The sequence below is a fragment of the Bos grunniens genome, chromosome 19 (assembly GCF_055505025.1).
Source record: "Bos grunniens cultivar Pamir isolate PY7600 chromosome 19, Bosgru_T2T1.0, whole genome shotgun sequence".
Lineage (NCBI taxonomy): Eukaryota > Metazoa > Chordata > Mammalia > Artiodactyla > Bovidae > Bos > Bos grunniens.
The window spans coordinates 63,396,609-63,416,414 of record NC_141183.1 but is presented as its reverse complement, the minus strand read 5'-3'; the positions used below and the strand labels follow the sequence as shown (position 1 = coordinate 63,416,414).

At 38.3% G+C, this 19,806-nt stretch overlaps 1 pseudogene; it reads right to left on the bottom strand.

The window, feature by feature from the left end:
* Positions 1-549: 549 nt before the first annotated feature.
* LOC147352815 (olfactory receptor 4C3D-like) lies at positions 550-19,567 on the bottom strand (annotated as a pseudogene).
* Positions 19,568-19,806: the final 239 nt, after the last annotated feature.

Here is a 19,806-nt window from a genome sequence, read left to right as displayed (position 1 = left end):
CACTGGTGGCTCAGTAGTAAAGAATCCACCTGCCATTGCAGAGACACAGGTTTGATCCCTGGGTCAGGAAGATGGTAACCCAGTCCAGTATTCTTGTCTGGGAAATCCCATGGACAGATGAGAATGTCTGACTACAGTTCATGGTATCACAAAAGAGCTGGACACTACTTAATGACTAAACAACAAGCAAAGATAAAAGAAATTCTGAAGTCAAGATCTTATGAAAAAGTTAATTTCATGCATGTGATTATATAAAAAATTTAGTAAAGTAACAATAAGACTCTGGAGGAAAATTTAAGCAACAGTGATGAAACTTAGGGGCTTATAGATGTTCTTTACATTGCATATTCAGAATCTTAAGTGTGGATGTAGAGTTCTTAGCAAAGTACATTAAAAACTGTTAAAAGGCCCCCAAATAATTAGCCAATGTTAAATACTTTGCACTAGTTCCTGATATTATTTTTCTGCAGTTTATCTGGAAATTTTCTTTATTTTCTTTCACAAGAGGTATAATTCTCCCTATGTATATAAATTGTCACTTTCTTGGCATCATGAAAAGCCTGTTACTCTCCTCTTTAATAAACACTTCATGGCATTTTTCACCACTGTGTTTCTCACTGTATACATAATAGGACTTAACATGGGAGTGAGGATTATAAAGATCACACTCACCAACTTGTCTGCAGGGTAAGTGGTCACAGGATGTGTGTAGCTGAAAATACAAGGGACAAAAAAGAGCACCACTACTGTAAAGTGAGAACCACATGTAGAGAGGGCCTTGTGCCTTCCTTCAAAACCATAGGATTTCAGGGAGATCAGCATGACTATGTAGGATATATGTAGCATGGAAAAAATGAGCAAGCACATGGCCCCACTGTTGGTTGCCACCACCATTCCAAGCATGTAGGTGTGACTGCAGGCAATTTCCAATGGTGAGAATAAATCACACATGAAATGGTCAATGACATTGCAACCACATAAGGTCAAGTCCATTGTGAAAAGAATCTGCATTGTGGAATGTAGGAAGTCTCAGCCAAGGCCACCACCACCAAGATCTGTCAGAGCCCCTGTTGCATGATGGTCGTGTAGTGCAGAGGCTTGCAGATGGCCATGTAGTGGTCATAGGCCGTGACCATGAGGACAGAGATCTCTGATGCTCCCAGGAAGTGTACCAAAAAGCTGAGTCAGGCAGCCAGCCCAGGAGATGGTTTTCCTCTTGTTCAGCAGGTAACTGATCATTTTAGGGGTGGTAGCAGATGTGTCAGAGAAGGCAATGGCAACCCACTCCAGTACTCTTGCCTGGAGAATCCCATGGACTGAGAAGCCTGGTAGGCTACAGTCCATGGGATCACTAAGAGTCGGACACGACTGAGCGACTTCACTTTCACTTTTCACTTTCATGCATTGGAGAAAGAAATGGCAACCCACTCCAGTATTCTTGCCTGGAGAATTCCAGGGACAGCGGAGCCTGCTGAGCTGGTGTCTATGGAGTCGCACAAAGTCAGACACGACTGATGGGACTTAGCGGCAGCAGCGCCAGCAGCATATGTGTAAAAGGCATCTATGAAGGCCAATTAAGTGAGAAAAAAGTACATGGGAGCTGAAAGCGTGGGACTGAGGGAAATGGTAATGACAATGAGCAGATTGGCCACCATGGTAAACAGGAAAATGAACAGAAAGATAATAGAGTATTTTCTGCAAATGTGGATTCTGTGTGAGTCCCAAGAGAACAAATTCAGTCACATTATTGGGAGATATTAAGAGATCCACTTTGGAACTACACCTCCTGATGTCTGAATTACCTACAAAGGAATAAAGAATGATACCTATTAGTCATCAAGGGTTTCTGGTCTGAATTTTTTAGAACAAAAGTAGTCACTATACCTGTGGAGCATGTCCTTGACACTTTTGCCCCAATATCTGTGTCAAGTCTTTCTTAATTCATCCATGATGGTTTTTTATCTCTTTAGGCATGTTAGTTCTGTCACCTGTAAAACATTTATAAGGACAATATTTGACGTGTATTTTACTGAGAAAGGGCTTCCCTTGTAGCTCAGCTGGTAAAGAATCTGCCTGCAATGCAGTAGATCTGGGTTTGATCCCTGGGTTGGGAAGATTCCCTGGAGAAGGGAAAGGCTACCCACTCCAATATTCTGACATGGAGAATTCCATGGACTGTATAGTCCATGGTGTAGCAAAGAGTTAGATATGACTGAGCAACTTGCACTCACTTGCTCATTCTTACTAGAAAATATGGCACTAAGTACTTGAGATCTGGATTCTCTTTCTTGTTCCTGCTCCATTTGACTTTACTGGATCATCTCAGTGTCTCATGCTTCCAAGACCTCCTCTGTGCCTGTAGGATTACAAATTGTAATTCTCAGATGTATGTCATAAACTGAGAAGTCCTGCACAAAGGTAAGAACTATTCCTTATTCCATGAGAATTCACATTTGAACTCTAAGTTCTAACTGCAGCAAGAAAAACAGTCAAAAATAATCTATCATAAACAGGAAGTTTAGGGAAATGTATGGAAGCCCTTGGTGACAAATATTCTCTAGTACCTACTGGAACACACATGCTATTGAGGTGTGTTTCCTCACTGAACCAACTATGGTGGCTGGCAAAGTGTCTACAGTGCCTGAAACAAACTAGGCGGCAAGAAATACTTGGTGAATTGCCATTCTCCACAGATAAAAATAGTCCTGCTTTCCCAGACTATAAACTTACCAGGAATTCAAGTGTTGTTGTCTTCCAACTCTATTTATAAGAAATATAATTTAATGTTTCAAAGGGAGCTGCACTCCAGGTTAATACTTTCTGACACACACTATGGAGTAAGTATGAAAATAATAACTGCCTTAGGAAAGTGTAGTTTCATGACAATTATAGTGACTTAATTGACTTTTTTCATTCTTCAAAATTCTGATCTGCATACATTTTAACATAGTCATCTTCAATACATTTACAGATTCAACAGACTTGAATAAAAAATCTCTTAAATAGGTATTCAGTGCAAGAGGATCTGTTCAGAAAAGAAAATCCTTAGCTTCAAAATCCAAAAGGAAAAAAAAAATGTAATATGGGGAATAGAAAGAAGCAGTTTAATAGATAAGTTAAATAGCTAATGTACTATACGTATAAACATATACACACCAGCTAACAGAAATACATATAAAATTTATTACTTATTGTAAGTACCTATCACAAGTTCATTCATTCAACAAATATTTATTTGTTAATTGCCAGGGGCGGTGCCCGGGAGGACCAACCCCATGTCCAAGGAGCCATGGCTGAACAGGTGCAGGAGAGCCTAGAGGAGCTATCCCACACTGAAGAGCAGGAAGGGTGGCGGTGAGGAGATACCACTTGTCCAGGTAAGGAGCAATGGCTGTGGTTTGCTGGAGCAGCGCTGAAGAGATACCCCATACCCAAGGTAAGAGAAACCCAAGTAAGATGGTAAGTGTTGCAAGAGAGCATCAGAGGGCAGACACACTGAAACCATATTCACAGAAAACTAGTCAATCTAATCACACTAGCATCACAGCCTTGTCTAACTCAATGAAACTAAGCCATGCCCCTGGGGCAACCCAAGATGGGAGGGTCATGGTGGAGAGATCTGACAGAATGCGACCCACTGGAGAAGGGAATGGCAAACCACTTCAGTATTCTTGCCTTGAGAAGCCCATGAACAGTACGGAAGGCAAACTGATAGGATACTGAAAGAGAAACTCCCCAGGTCAGTAGGTGCCGAATATGCTACTGGAGATCAGTGGAGAAATAACTACAGAAAAAATGAAGGGATGGAGCCAAAGCAAAAAGAATACCCAGCTGTGGAAGTGTCTGGTGATAGAAGCAAGGTCTGATGTGGTAAAGAGCAATATTGCATAGGAACCTGGAATGTCAGGTCCATGAATCAAGGCAAATTGGAAGTGGTCAAACAAGAGATGGCAAGAGTGAATGTTGACATTCTAGGAGTCAGTGAACTAAAATGGACTGGAATGGGTGAATTTAACTCAGATGATCATTATATCTACTACTGCGAGCAGGAATCCCTCAGAAGACATGAAGTAGCCATCATGGTCAACAAAAGATCTGAAATGCAGTACTTGGGTGCGATCTCAAAAACGAAAGAATGATCTCTGTTCACTTCCAAGGCAAACCATTCACTATCACAGTAATCAAAGTCTATGCCCCAAGCAGTAACACTGAAGAAGCTGAAGTTGAACGGTTCTATGAAGACATACAAGACCTTTTAGAACTAACACCCACAAAAGATGTCCTTTTCATTATAGGGGACTGGAATGCAAAAATAGGAAGTCAAGAAACACCTGGAGTAACAGGCAAATTTGGCCTTGGAATACGGAATGAAGCAGGACAAAGACTAATAGAGTTTTGCCAAGAAAATGCACTGGTCATAACAAACACGCTCTTCCAACAACACAAGAGAAGACTCTATACATGGACATCACCAGATGGTCAACACTGAAATCAGATTGATTATATCCTTTGCAGCCAAAGATGGAGAAGCTCTATACAGTCAGCAAAAACAAGACCAGGAGCTGACTGTGGCTCAGACCACGAACTCCTTATTGCCAAATTCAGACTTAAATTGAAGAAAGTAGGGAAAACCACTAGACCATTCAGGTATGACCTAAATCAAATCCCTTAAGATTATACAGTGGAAGTAAGAAATAGATTTAAGGGCCTAGATCTGATAGATAGAGTGCCTGATGAACTATGGAATGAGGTTTGTGACATTTTAAAGGAGACAGGGATCAAGACCATCCCCATGGAAAAGAAATGCAAAAAAGCAAAATTGCTCTCTGGGGAGGCCTTACAGGTAGCTGTGATAAGAGGAAAACTGAAAAGCAAAGGAGAAAAGGAAAGATATAAGCATCTGAATGCAGAGTTCCAAAGAATAGCAAGAAGAGATAAGAAAGCCTTCTTCAGTGATCAATGAAAAGAAATAGAGGAAAACAATAAAATGGGAAAGACTAGAGATCTCTTCAAGAAAATCAGAGATACCAAAGGAACATTTCATGCAAAGATGAGCTCGATAAAGGACAGAAATGTTATGGACCTAACAGAAGCAGAAGCTGTTAAGAAGAGATGGCAAGAATACACAGAAGAACTGTACAAAAAAGATCTTCATGACCCAGATAATCATGATGGTGTGATCACTGACCTACAGCCAGACATCCTGGAATGTGAAGTCAAGTGGGCCTTAGAAAGCATCACTACGAACAAAGCTAGTGGAGGTGATAGAATTCCAGTTGAGCTATTCCAAATCCTGAAAGATGATGTTATGAAAGTGCTGCACTCAATATGCCAGCACATTTGGAAAACTCATCAGTGACCACAGGACTGGAAAAGGTCAGTTTTCATTCCAATCCCAAAGAAAGGCAGTGCCAAAGAATGCTCAAACTACTGCACAATTGCACTCATCTCACACACTAGTAAAGTAATGGTCAAAATTCTCCAAGCCAGGTTTCAGCAATATGTGAACCGTTAACTTCCTGATGTTGAAGCTAGTTTTAGAAAAGGAAGAGGAACCAGAGATCAAATTGCCAATATCCACTGGATCATGGAAAAAGCAAGAGAGTTCCAGAAAATCATCTATTTCTGCTTTATTGACTATGCCAAAACCTTGGACTGTGTGGATCACATTAAACTGTGGAAAATTCTGAAAGAGATGGGAATACCAGACCACCTGATCTGCTGCTTGAGAAATTTGTATGCAGGTCAGAAAGCAACAGTTAGAACTGGACATGGAACAACAGACTGGTTCCAAATAGGAAAAGGATTAAGTCCAGGCTGTATTGTCACCGTGTTTATTTAACTTATGTGCAGAGTACATCATGAGAAACACTGGACTGGAAGAAACACAAGCTGGAACCAAGATTGCCAGGAGAAATATCAATAATCTCAGATATGCAGATGACACCACTTTTACGGCAGAAAGTGAAGAGGAACTAAAAAGCCTCTTAATGAAAGTGAAGGTGGAGAGTGAAAAAGTTGGCTTAAAGCTCAACATTCAGAAAACGAAGATCATGGCATCCGGTCCCATCACTTCATGGGAAATAGATGGGGAAATAGTGGAAACAGTGTCAGACTTTATTTTTCTGGGCTCCAAAATCACTGCAGATGGTGACTGCAGCCATGAAATTAAAAGACGCTTAGTCCTTGGAGGGAAAGTTATGACCAACCTAGGTAGCATATTCAAAAGCAGAGACATTACTTTGCCAACAAAGGTTCGTCTAGTCAAGGCTATGGTTTTTCCTGTGGTCATGTATGGATGTGAGAGTAGGACTGTGACTGTGAAGAAGGCTGAGCACCGAAGAATTGATGCTTTTGAACTGTGGTGTTGGAGAAGACTCTTGAGAGTCCCTTGGACTGCAAGGAGATCCAACCAGTCCATTCTGAAGGAGATCAGCCCTGAAATTTCTTTGGAAGGAATGATGCTAAAGCTGAAACTCCATTATTTTGGCCACCTCATGCAAATTGTTGACTCACTGGAAAAGACTCTGATGCTGGGAGGGATTGGGGGCAAGAGGAGAAGGGGACTACAGAGGATGAGATGGCTGGAAGGCATCACTGACTTGGTGGACGTGAGTCTGAGTGAACTCCGTTAGTTGGTAATGGACAGCGAGGCTTGGCGTGCTGCGATTCATGGAGTTGCAAAAGTCGGACATGACTGAGCGACTGATCTGATCTGATATATGAGATGGAGAACGAAATGGCAGCCCACTCCAGTGTTGTTGCCTGGGAAATCCTATGGACAGAGGAGCCTGGTGCACCACAATCCATGGGATTGCAAAAGTTGGACATAACTTAGCAACTAAACCACCATGACCACCATGTATATGAATGCATGTTTATTCACACAAAGTCATGAAGTGTGCCCTTGTTAAATGCTCTTAATGCCGAAATTTTATTACCAAACAGCAACAGAGCACCCACCCATAATAATAACTTTCCCACTCTTTTATGCTTCTGCTACATGCATTTTCATGCTTTCTTCTCCCATGTAGTCATAGCATCCATCTCCCATCATTCCTGGTTACAGGAGGCTCTACTACTAATGGAATGAATAATTTGGGGGACATTTATTTCCCAAAGAAGAGGGAAGATAATAAAATGTATTCTGCAAAATATATTTTTCTTTCAAAAATAGTTTTATTTTTTGTTATGTAAAATGAAAATGTTATACTTTGTAGAAGCACAGTGCAGCAGCTCCAATGCATTTTCTTATTCTGAGATGTGATTTCCCCAACATATCAGAAAAAAGACTGATGTACATAAAATAAGAGTTAGACATAGCAAATACAGTTGTTTTAGAAATAACTTGAAAAAATATAAATTGTTTTTTCTTTGGCTCCATAATTCTTTTTCTGGGAGGAAATTCTAACGGAAAAGATTTTTAATGGTGAAAAATCAGTATTTATAAATATATTAAACACAATTTTTAAGACCTACAATGATTAGGGAAACAATGAAAATATACTGCAACTCTAAATAATGTGTAGCTTTTAACACAGGTGTTTTTAAAAATTGTGCAGCATCATAACGAAATTCTTATGTTGTATAATTAATTGGGGAAAATTGTGGATGCCAATTTTAATTGTATAATTATTCTTTTATATTATGACATTATTTTATTATCCTAATTTAAATATATATCAATATGAAAAAAATATTTCTAAGTTTGTTGTATTATTGTTGGGTCTATCTTTCTTGATTGCTTCCATGCTGAAGAAAGAGGTTGTTAAATGACAGATTGGTGAGAATGAGGTGTGACTATATGACTTGAAAGATCTATTTAAACCTGAGAATTCATGATTATATCATTTCCTGGAAACAAAAATCTCACCTATGCATTTATCTGACGTTGGTCCATGGGAAAAATCCCCAGCAGATGCAAGTTAACCAAGAAAAAAAGTAAGTTGTAAGATCAAAAATGTCAACTAGATCAGTTACATTAAATGTCTTTCTTAATTTATATATGTCCCTCTCCCATGAAGCCTTTCTATCAAACCTTAAAAGTACAACCACAATTCCTATTTGCAGGAAAATTCTGAGAATTATGTTAGCTGTGGCTAATTGGACCCCAAGTGTGTTTTACCATCATTAGCAGATCTTGCCAGCAACTCAATTACTTCACATAACTTAACTGAACTTCAGAGTATAACCTTTTTTTTTTTATTTCTAAAAAATGTATTTCTTTTTAAAGGAAAAGACTTTTTAAAGGAAGGACAATTGCTTTACAATATTGTGCTGATTTCTGCCATACATCAACAATAATCAGTCATAGGTATAGGCATATCCTCTCCCTCTTGAAGAGGATAACTTTTATGGCATTCATGTTTAATATCAAGCTCCTCCTTAGGTCTCCATGAAGACAAAACACTATGATGAGAATAGAATATTTTAACTTAACCATTTACAAATTGACGTATTTGGCAACACATGAGCTTAATATGGAGTCTAAATAAATTAATCATTTAGGTGGGTAACTACCTGTTTTAACATTTTTTTAATTATAACATTTTGTATTTTTAATTTATTCAAGCAAATCATAATTATTATTTTCTCATGTACATTAACTGATAATATGAACCCACTATAGAACATCAGCACTTCACAATAGGCAAGGTTTATGGTACTTTCTCAAAATGGCTGTCTCTTGCATCAGTTCTGGAATAAAATTAGTGTGATAATTATGAAAATATGTATATCTTCAATTTTATTCAGAGATACTAGAATATATTTATTTCAGTTATTTAGATTTAGTTTCATAAATGTCTATGAAATAGAAAAAAAATAAGCATAGAAGAAAAATAAGCTACAAGTAATAACAAGGAAACGTAAGACAAGGAATCAGAACAACATTTGCAAATTCAAAATAAGAAGCCAAGTTACTAAATCCAGGATATTCCTTTGAAAAAGAATTACTGTTTCTCAGCCTAAGTGTTATGGCAAATTAGGCTGCCACCTAATGTAAGTCTTATTACAATTACTTAGTAAAATAAACAAATACCAACCTTTGAAATTATATTTAAAATAAATTCAATTTAGAAATAATGTCATATAGAACAATACACGGTCACCATGTCCAAATGTTCTTGCATTACTGAGAAGAAAAACAAATTGTGTATAGCTCTCAGTTGACTCTAGGAATGTGTCACTGTGAGCAGCATGAAGAAAGAGTTTAAGAACACTGAGAGGGTGTGACTCAACATAGTTTTGGCTAGACACTCCAGTATTATAGGGCACTGATGATATGAGTAATGGCAGACGCCAAAGACAGTCTGAATGAGGATTTGAAAATATCTAATGAGCTATAAGGAATATGGATTTTGCTAAGGTGTCATCATGAAAATGTCTTAAACTTGTCTTTCCACTCTGGAATGAAAGCCAGAGGTAAATCAGAGAATTAGCATGTGCTGACACAAATAGTCATTCTCAACTTCCTAAAGCTTGAAGTCCATTCACAATGGCTCATTGGCTGTACCGGAGAAGGCAATGGCACCCCACTCCAGTACTCTTGCCTGGAAAATCCCATGGATGGAGGAGCCTGGTTGGCTGCCATCTATGGGGTTGCACAGAATCGGACAGGATGGATGTAACGCAGCAGCAGCAGCAGCAGTGGCTCTACTTAAATAGCTACAGTGCTGGGTAAAGAGATTGCTTTAGAACCCCTACACCTGTCTAGTCCAACTCTCTAAGCCCTAGAGTAGCAACAATATGGAAATAGAGAAGAGTTAAGTCTAAGTCAGTGAAAATTGTTCATGAAAACAATTTTTTTAAAAGGAGTTCCAGGAAAGTGTGTTTTCAGAATGTAAATCTAAGGGCAGTATGTTTTAAAAGCCTGGAGAGACAGCAACACAGATTTTTAAACTGGAAGGGTAAAGCAGAATTAAAGCAGGAGAAATTATATGTGGATCCTATCATAGTTGATCAAAAAGTAGTTGAGATATGGTTTGACTTTTGATAGTTTCAAAGACTAATTACACAGAACCAAGGTACCTGCCAAATTGTTCTTATGGACAGATTCAATAGGTAGAGAGAAACATGTTATTGAAAGTAGCAAGGCACTCCACAGTAGAGCTCATATCATGTTAGTCCAATCCAAAGATACTTTCACTGCAGAAGGACATCTCCTAAGTTGTTTACCAGGTATGGAAAGTTTTGGGAGGTGGATTGTGGTCTACTAATTCTTCCAATTTAATTCTAAATGAAATATAAGCAAATAAAACTATACTTATGGCAATACACGTATTAAATTGGGTAGAATCTCAGAACTTGGAAACACCTTCCATTTACTTAAGCAAATTACTTGTAGAAATTGGGAAGACTGATTAACGTTATAGAAGCTGATAGCATAGTGTGAAAGAAAACTCACGTGTCCTCATTCTGAAGCTAAGGTTATTACTCTCCTTCATGTTTTTGTTAACAGTAGTATATTTACTAAACATTGTTACACATAGAGTCCATTGATTTTTTTTTTTCTGATAAAGTATACAGTACCCTGGAGGTGGGAGGCTGGACCTTTCTGTCAAAAGTGTAATCTATAAACATATCTATGACATATACACACATTCATATTTGGAAGCAAACTTCATTTATGAAAGATCCATAAGTAATTTACAACAAAGCCTTGTCTTGTAAGTTAGAAAAGCTGTTTAGCTGAGACTTAGTTTTCTTGGTCTAATGATTTCTGCTTTGTATTTATTTATCCCTTGTAAATGACCACCTAAAACAATTTCAGTGAAAATTCTAGATTCAAGGACCTAAGTGTTAAGCCAAGTTTCTAATAGTGGAATTTTTACAGATATATTTTAGTGTGTGATTTTGAAAAATGCCTGTATTTTGTTGCTACCAATAGTTTTTTAATCTAATAAAGTGACACTTCATATTGGATATAATTAAGAGGATTTTAATATTCTAAATCATAGTCAAATACCAGGACCAAGCAGTTCTGTGTAGTGTAAAGACTGCAGGATTTTGAGTAAGAATATTTGGGCTTAAAGGTGCCTTAAATATTGGATGATCTGGTTATTTCATCTTTCATATCCTCCATTTGTTTATAAGAACACTAAATTTCAATTTTATAATATTGTAGTGACCATTTAAGAACAAATGCTTCATATCAATTTAGATAGAGTACAATTACTTTTTTAGAATAACTGGTAACTTGTACCATACAAAACAATAAACTCAATGTAATTTTAAATACTATGTATATCTGGTGTGCATCAAGAGAGTACTTGGCAAGTATTTTCTTTCTATTTTATTTTCTGTGCCCATCTAGGTACCTGTAGGCCATAAGCTTTCTGAATACAAATTCTTATATATACAAGCACTTTATATAACTCTGTAATCAGGAAGGAAAACATTTCAGTTGCTATGAAACAAGTGAGGTTTTGATGAAATGCTGTCTCTTTCCTGGTTTCATTTTAAATGGTTGAAAGAGTAACAAAATTGAATTTAGAATAATGTAGATCTGAATACTAACTCTGTCTCTAATATTGGTCAGATTAATAAACATGTTTGAATTTCAGTTGTCATCATCTATAAAGTAATAATTGTATTAATAATATATATTTATATCTTGCAGAGGTGCTAATATATATATCTTGCAGAGGCACTAATAGCATGTTTATAGAAGAAATAGCATATTTGATGGAAGTTAATCAGAAACTCAGTGAGGAAACTGGTATTATAGTGACTTGATTTCCATCTCCAATGCTGTGGTGAGTGAAAGTCACTCAGTCATATCTGACTCTTTGCTATCCCATGGACTGTAGCCTTCCAGGTTCCTCTGTCCTTGAAATTCTCTAGTCAAGAATATGGGCGTGGATAGCCAGTCCCTTCTTCAGGATATCTTACCAGCCCAGGGATCAAGGGCTTTGAAGGGATTCAAAGTAATAAAATATGAAATATGAAAATGTAAAGATTATGATAGAAATAAAACCTTCACATTTGGTCATTTCCTATCTGAAATTGAAATTGAATTCTTGTTCAATAACATTCTAATGGCATTTCTGCCCCCTGTATTTCTTACTGTGTAGATAACAGGGTTTAACATGGGAGCAACAAAAGCAGAGAATACTGCTATGGCTTTAACCATGGGAAAAAAGAGCTTCTGGTCACAGACACATAAAATCACAGGGCACAAAGGACAAGATAACAACTGTGATGTGGAAATGTTACTGAGCCAAACTTTGGTCTTCTTGCCCACACAGAAAACCCAATCTACTGACACCAGGTCGTGGTGAAGAAACTTTAACATGCATTGTAGGTGTCCAGCATGGAGTTCAGAAAAGCTAGTGAGTGGTAAGAACACCAGAATGCCCTGATGGGTTTCAGGAAAGCATTTTTAACATCCAGGTGAGGGGGCGGGTGGGGGCGTCCCCAGGAGTATGTGAGGACATTCGTGGTTCTCTGACTTGTTGATGGTGATGTAACAAAGTTGTGTTAAAGGGATCCATCTTTAGGCTATAGATCTAGGGGCTATGTCTCAAGTTGTTAACTCTCCCATTTGGTGTGTTTTTTTAGTACCTGTAAAACAGTTTTGGAAATGTGCATCAAGTACTGTTATCTACATACTAAAGTGGAGAATATAGGGGATGGACCTGTACAGGGATAGCCCTGTATAGTCATGCTCAGTTACAATGTTACAATTCCCCTTTTTGTTGAATACTCCTCAATCCTGAAGAGAACATTTGTCAAACAATAAAAGCAATACCTTAATTGATAGAAGTTCAGAAACTCAGTGAGAAAGCTGGTATTATAGTGACTCAGTTTCCATCTCCAATGCTGTGGTGAGTGAAAGTCACTCAGTCATGTCTGACTCTTTGCAATTCCATGGACTGTAGCCTGCAGGCTCCTCTGTCCTTGGAATTCTCTAGTCAAGAATACTGGTGTGAGTATCCAGTCCCTTCCTCAGGGAATCCTCCCAATCCATGGATTGCACCCAGGTATCCTGCATTGCAAGCAGATTCCTTACTATCTAAGTCACCAAGGATAAGCTTCCCTAAATCTTTCAGAGAATGAGGCAATAACCACTGGGGCTATTTCTTGCTGAAATGGTACATGTGTGTGTGTTCAGTCATGTCCAGTGACTTGTAGTTCCATGGACAGTAACCCACTAGGCTCCTCTGTCCATGGGATTCTCCAGACAAGAATACTGAAGTGGGTTGCTGTTTCCTTCTCCAGGGAGTCTTCTTGACCCAGGAATCAAACCCAAATGTGGTCAAACTCTCACATCTCCTGCACTGGCAGGTAGATTATTTACCTATGAGACACCTGGAAAGGAAATGGGACATAGTCCTGCCTCAATTTAGGAAATAAATACACAAATAGATCAAAAATTCAAATGATTGACAAAGTCCATAGAGTGAAATTTATGTTCTGTACATTGTGCAAGAAACTGAGAATACAAAGGCAATTAACTAATATCCCCTGATTTCAGAGAGATTGCAGACCAATAAACATATATAATGAATAATGAACAAAAGCTTTCATCTCCTCACTTGAAATAACTACACAAATTCAAAAATTAAGCTTCCCTCTCTTGGTTCATTTGGGTTGCTAAAACAGAATACCATAAACAGTATTGTTTAAACAATAAACATTTATTTTTCACAGGTTTGGAATCTCAAAAGTTCAAGATTAAGATGCTGACAGGTTCCATGTTTGGCAAGATTCCTTCCCTAGTTGATAGACAGACATCTTTTTCCTGTGTCCTCATATGGCTGATGGATCAGGTGAGCTCTTGTGGTCTCTTTATAAGGATGTTAAGCCCATAGCCTTATGTGTGTGTTCAGTCACCTTAGTCCCTCATGAATCCACACTGAATAAGGAAGGGAGAATAATAAGCTTTTTGACCACATGCTTCCAATCATTTTGAGGCAGGTACAGTTCAATTCAGTCACTCAGTTGTGTCCAACTCTGTGAACCCATGAATCACAGCATGCCAGGCCTCCCTGTCCATCACCAACTCCCAGGGTTCATACAAACTCATGTCCATCGAGTCAGTGATGCCATCCAGCCATCTCATTCTTTGTCATCCCCTTCTCCTCCTGCCCTCAATCCCTCCCAGCATCAGAGTCTTTTCCAATGAGTCAACTCTTCCCATGAGGTGGCCAAAGTACTGGAGTTTCAGCTTTAGCATCATTCCTTCCAAAGAAATCCCAGGGCTGATCTCCTTCAGAATGGACTGGTTGGATCTCCTTGCAGTCCATAGAACTCTCAAGAGTCTTCTTCAACACCACAGTTCAAAAGCATCAATTCTTCGGTGCTCAGCTTTCTTCACAGTCCAATTTTCACATGCATACATGACCACCGGAAAAACCATAGCTTTGACTAGACAGACCTTTGTTAGCAAAGTAATGTCTCTGCTTTTGAATATGCTATCTAGGTTGGTCATAAATTTCCTTATAAGGAGGAAGTGTCTTTTAATTTCATGGCTGCAGTCACCATCTGCAATGATTTTGGAGCCCCCCAAAATAAACTCTGACACTGTTTCCACTGTTTTCTCATCTATTTCCCATGAAGTTATGGGACCAGATGACATGATCTTAGTTTTCTGAATGTTGAGCCTTAAGCCAAATTTTCACTGTCCTCTTTCACTTTTATCAAGAGGTTTTTTAGTTTCTCTTCACTTTCTGCCATAAAGGTAGTGTTATCTGCATATCTGAGGTTGTTGACATTTCTCCCAGCAATGTTGAGTCCAGCTTGTGCTTCTTCCAGCCCAGCGTTTCCCATGATGTCCTCAGCATATGAGTTAAATAAGTAGGGTCACAATATACATCCTTGATGTATTCCTTTTCTGATTTGGAACCACTCCGTTGTTCCATGTCCAATTTTAACGGTTGCTTCCTCACCTGTATATAGGTTTCTCAAGAGGCAGATCAGGTGCTCTGGTATTCCCATCTCTTTCAGATTTTTCCACAGTTTATTGTGATCCACACAGTCAAAGGCTTTGGCATAGTCAATAAAGTAGAAATATATGCTTTTCTGGAACTCTCTTGCTTTTCTGATGATCCAACAGATGTTGGCAATTTGATCTCTGGTTCCTCTGCCTTTTCTAAAACCAGCTTGAACATCTGGAGGTTCATGGTTCACGTATTGCTGAAGCCTAGCTTTGGGAATTTTGAGCATTATTTTACTAGCGTGTCAGATGGGTGCAATTGTGCGGTAGTTTGAGCATTCTTTGGCACTGCCTTTCTTTGGGATTGGATTGAAAACTGACTTTTCCAGTCCTGTGTCCACTGCTGAGTTTTCCAAATTTGCTGGCATATTGAGTGCAGCACTTTCACAGCATCATCTTTCAGGATTTGAAATAGCTCAACTGGAATTCCATCACCTCCACTAGCTTTGTTCATAGTGATGCTTTGTAAGCCCCACTTGACTTCACATTCCAGGATGTCTGGCTCTAGGTGATTGATCACACCCTCATGATTATCTTGATTGTGAAGATCTTTTTTGTATGGTTCTTCTGTGTATTCTTGCCACCTCTTCTTAATATCTTCTGCTTCTGTTAGGTCAATAATATTTCTGTGGTTTATAGAGCCCATCTTTGCATGAAATGTTCCCTTGGTATCTCTAATTTTCTTGAAGAGATCTCTAGTCTTTCCCATTCTGTTATTTTCCTCTATTTCTTTGCATGGATTGCTGAGGAAGGCTTTCTTATCTCTCTTTGCTGTTGTTTGGAATTCTGGAGTGGGAAAGGACTGGAAAAGGTCAGTTTTCATTCCATCCCAAAGAAAGACAATGAAAGGCAAAGAAAGGTTTTCCTACTTTCTTCAATTTAAGTCTGAATTTGGAAATAAGGAGTTCATGATCTGAGCCACACTCAGCTTGTTTTTGCTGACTTTATAAAACTTCTCCATCTTTCGCTGCAAAGAACATAGTCAATCTGATTTCTGTGTTGACCATCTGGTGATGTCCATGTGTTGTCTTTTCTTGTGTTGTTAAGAGGGTATTTGCTATGACCAGTGTGTTCTCTTGGCAAAAGTCTATTAACCTTTGCCCTACTTCATTCCATATTCCAAGGCCAAATTTTCCTGTTACTCCAGGTGTTTTTTTACTTTCTACTTTTGCATTCCAGTCTCGTATAATGAAAGGACATCTTTTTTGGGTGTTAGTTCTAAAATATCTTGCAGGTCTTCACAGAACCATTCAACATCAGCTTCTTCAGCATTACTGGTTGGGGCATAGACTTGGATTACTGTTATATTGAATGGTTTGCCTTGGAAACAAACATTCTGTTGTTTTTGAGATTGCATCAAGTACTGCATTTTGAACTCTTTTGTTGACCATGATGGCTACTCCATTTCTTCTAAGGGAGTCCTACCCACAGTAGTAGATATAATGGTCATCTGAGTTAAATTCACCCATTTCCAGTCCATTTTAGTTTGCTGATTTCTAGAATGTTGACGTTCACTCTTGCCATCTCCTGGTTGACTACTCCCAATTTGTCTTGATTCATGGACATAACATTCCAGGTTCCTATGCAATATTGCTCTTTACAGCATCGGACCTTGCTTCTATCACCAGTCACATCCACAACTGAGTTTTATTTTTGCTTTAGCTCCATCCCCTCATTCTTTATGGAGTTATTTCTCCACTGATCTTCAGTAGCATGCTGGGCACCTACCGACCTGGGGAGTTCCTCTTTTAGTATCCTATCATTTTGCCTTTTCATACTGTTCGTGGGGTTCTCAAGGCAAAAATATTGAAGTGGTTTTCCATTCCCTTCTCCAGTGAACCACATTCTGTCAGACCTCTCCACCATGACCCTCCCATTTTGTGTGGCCCCACAGGGCATGGCTTAGTTTCACTGAATTAGGGCTGTGGTCCATGGGATTAGATTGATTAGTTTTCTGTGGTTATGATTTGTGTGTCTGCCCTCTGATGCCTCTCACAACACCTACCATCTTACATGGGTTTCTGTTACCTTGGACATGGGATATCTCTTCATGGCTGCTCCAACAAAGTGAAGTCGCTGCTCCTTACCTTGGACAAGGGGTATCTCCTCACAGCCACCCCTCCTGACCTTGAACATGGAGTAGCTCCTCTTGGCCCTCTTGTGCCCAGGCAGCCACCGTTCCTTAGACGTGGGGTTGCTCCTTTTGGCCACCACCCATGACCTCGGATGTGGGGTAGCTCCTCTCAGCTTCTCCTGTGCTGTCGCAGCCTGGGCAGGTAATGTTCCCTTTAAAGCCTGATGCAGAGATAGATAGAAGATTGTGTGAATGATGTCTCTGTGAAATAAAACAATATATTCTTGCTTCTTTATTTCTTAGTAATATGTGTTTCATTAGCAAGGTAGATAAAAATGGCATATATTGTCAGCATATTTCTTAAAAATTATATCACCCAGAAAACCTGGTATTAAGCTCTGTAACTCGTGGGTTATGGATTATGCTAAATTGACATATGATAGGCAAAGCCTGGATCTCCATATAAGGTTATGGAATACCATAAGTAAGGAAGGAGGTAGGCATATTGAAATATAGCAGATATTTTACTAGGTGTTCTACATTATCTGGGAAGATTAGTGAATTGTCTTTATGATAATGTAACTCCAAAACAATCTAGTCCAGTTGAGACAATTCAATTAGGAAAATGAGTAAGATATGGTTGTTTTCCCATATTTACATCCTGTTAATTCAGATTATTTTATAAATTTAGTCTCCTTATGATAAATATTTTCAACTTTGAAATATCATTCTACTTCAACATTTACGTTCTAAGCAATATTAGCACAATAATATATGCTTCTTGCAGAAACAAAAGCAAGATAAATATTTCAAATATAAATATGGGTTATATTGTGTGGAGAGAAATGTACAATAATTAATTTCATATTACTAATATTGTTTTTCTGAAATTTATAATGCATCCTATTAATTCTGAAATTATTTAAAAAAGAAACATGAGAAAATCTTCCAATAACTTAAATAAATTTATAATATTAACTATGGCTTAACTCTTTTTTTTTTTTTAGCTTAACTCTTATATAGCACATAAACCTATAGTCAAAATAGAGATATTTTAGATTCCAAAATGATACATACTTTCATAAGAAAATGTGAAAATCTCAACAACATATTTCAAAGAATATATATACTAAGAACTATGGAATTATGAAAATCTTGATAATATATTTTATTCATCAGAAGTATTCATATAATAGATGATTTCATCATGTCCAAATTAATAAAACGTGACGGAAAATTTAATACACTTAGATATCACACAAGGCATTCCTAAAAAAAGAAAAATTCTTCATTGAAAATGGGTCATACATTTCCCAGCTGTCTCATTTTCTTTCTCTGGTCCAAAGCTTTTTTATTGCATTTTTCATCTCACTATTTCTCAGAGTATAAATTAGAAGGTTCAAGCATAGGTGTGATAATGGTGTAAAACACAGTCAAGGATTTATCAATGGGTAATGTGGAAGGTGGTCTCACATAAAGAAAAATATAGGGCACAAAGAAGAGGAGCACCACAGTGATGTGGGAGCCACAGGTGGATAATGCTTTGTGCCACCTTCCTGACTAACATTCTTCAGAGAGTGCAGAATGACCCCATAGCATATGAATAAGAGTGTAAAGATGATCACAGATATTGCCCTATCATTGACCACCACTGTGAGGGCAATAATATGAGTGTCAGTGCAGGCAAGTTTTAACAGGGGGTACATGTCACAGATGAAATGGTCAATGACACTGGGGCCACAGAAGGGAAGGTTGTAAACAAAGAGAGGATGAAATATACCATGTATACAGGGTTATTGTTACCATCTTTTTAAATTCCATATATATGCATTAGTATACTGTATTGGTGTTTTTCTTTCTGGCTTACTTCACAATAACCCTGTATATGAGACAGCAAAAGAGACACTGCTGTATAGAACAGTTTTTTGGACTCTGTGGGAGAGGGACAGGGTGGGATGATTTGGGAGAATGGCACTGAAACATGTATAATATCATATATGAAATGAGTTACCAGTCCAGGTTCGAGGCACGATACTGGATGCTTGGGGCTGGTGCACTGGGATGACCCAGAGGGATGGTATGAGGAGGGAGGAGGGAGGAGCGCTCAGGATGGGGAACACATGTATACCTGTGGTGGATTCATTTTGATATATGGCAAAACCAATACAATATTGTAAAGTAAAAAAAAAAAAAAGATATATACCATGTAAAAACCCACCAACCCAGGCCAACAGCAGCAGCAGAACACACACTTGCTTATTAATGATTGTCAAATAATGCAAGGGTTTGCAAATGGCCATGTAATGGTCATAAGCCATGACCACCAGAAGGCATATATCGGCACCACCAAAAAAGTGCCATATAAAAAGGTAGGTCATGCAAGCTTGGAAGGAAATAGTTTTCTTTTTAGACAGTAAGTCCTTAATCATATCTTGGGTGACTGTAGTAGAATAAACAGCATCTATAAATGATAGGTAGCCAAGAAAGAAGTACATAGGGGCATCCAGGGTTGGGCTGACCATCACTGTCACAATAATGAGTAGGTTGCCCAACATGGTCACAATGTAGATGAGCAAGAACAAGACAAATAATATTTTCTGACCTTGGTTGTTCTGAGTGAGCCCCAAGAGGACAAACTCAGTTACACTGTTCCTTTGTTTCATAGGTCCTTATGTACATCTTATGTTCCAGATAAAAGTACCTGTAAATATAATTATTATGAGAAACTTTCTGAAATCTTAAGATATTTTTTTCATTCATTCATTCAATCAATAGGTTGTATGGTTTTTATGCC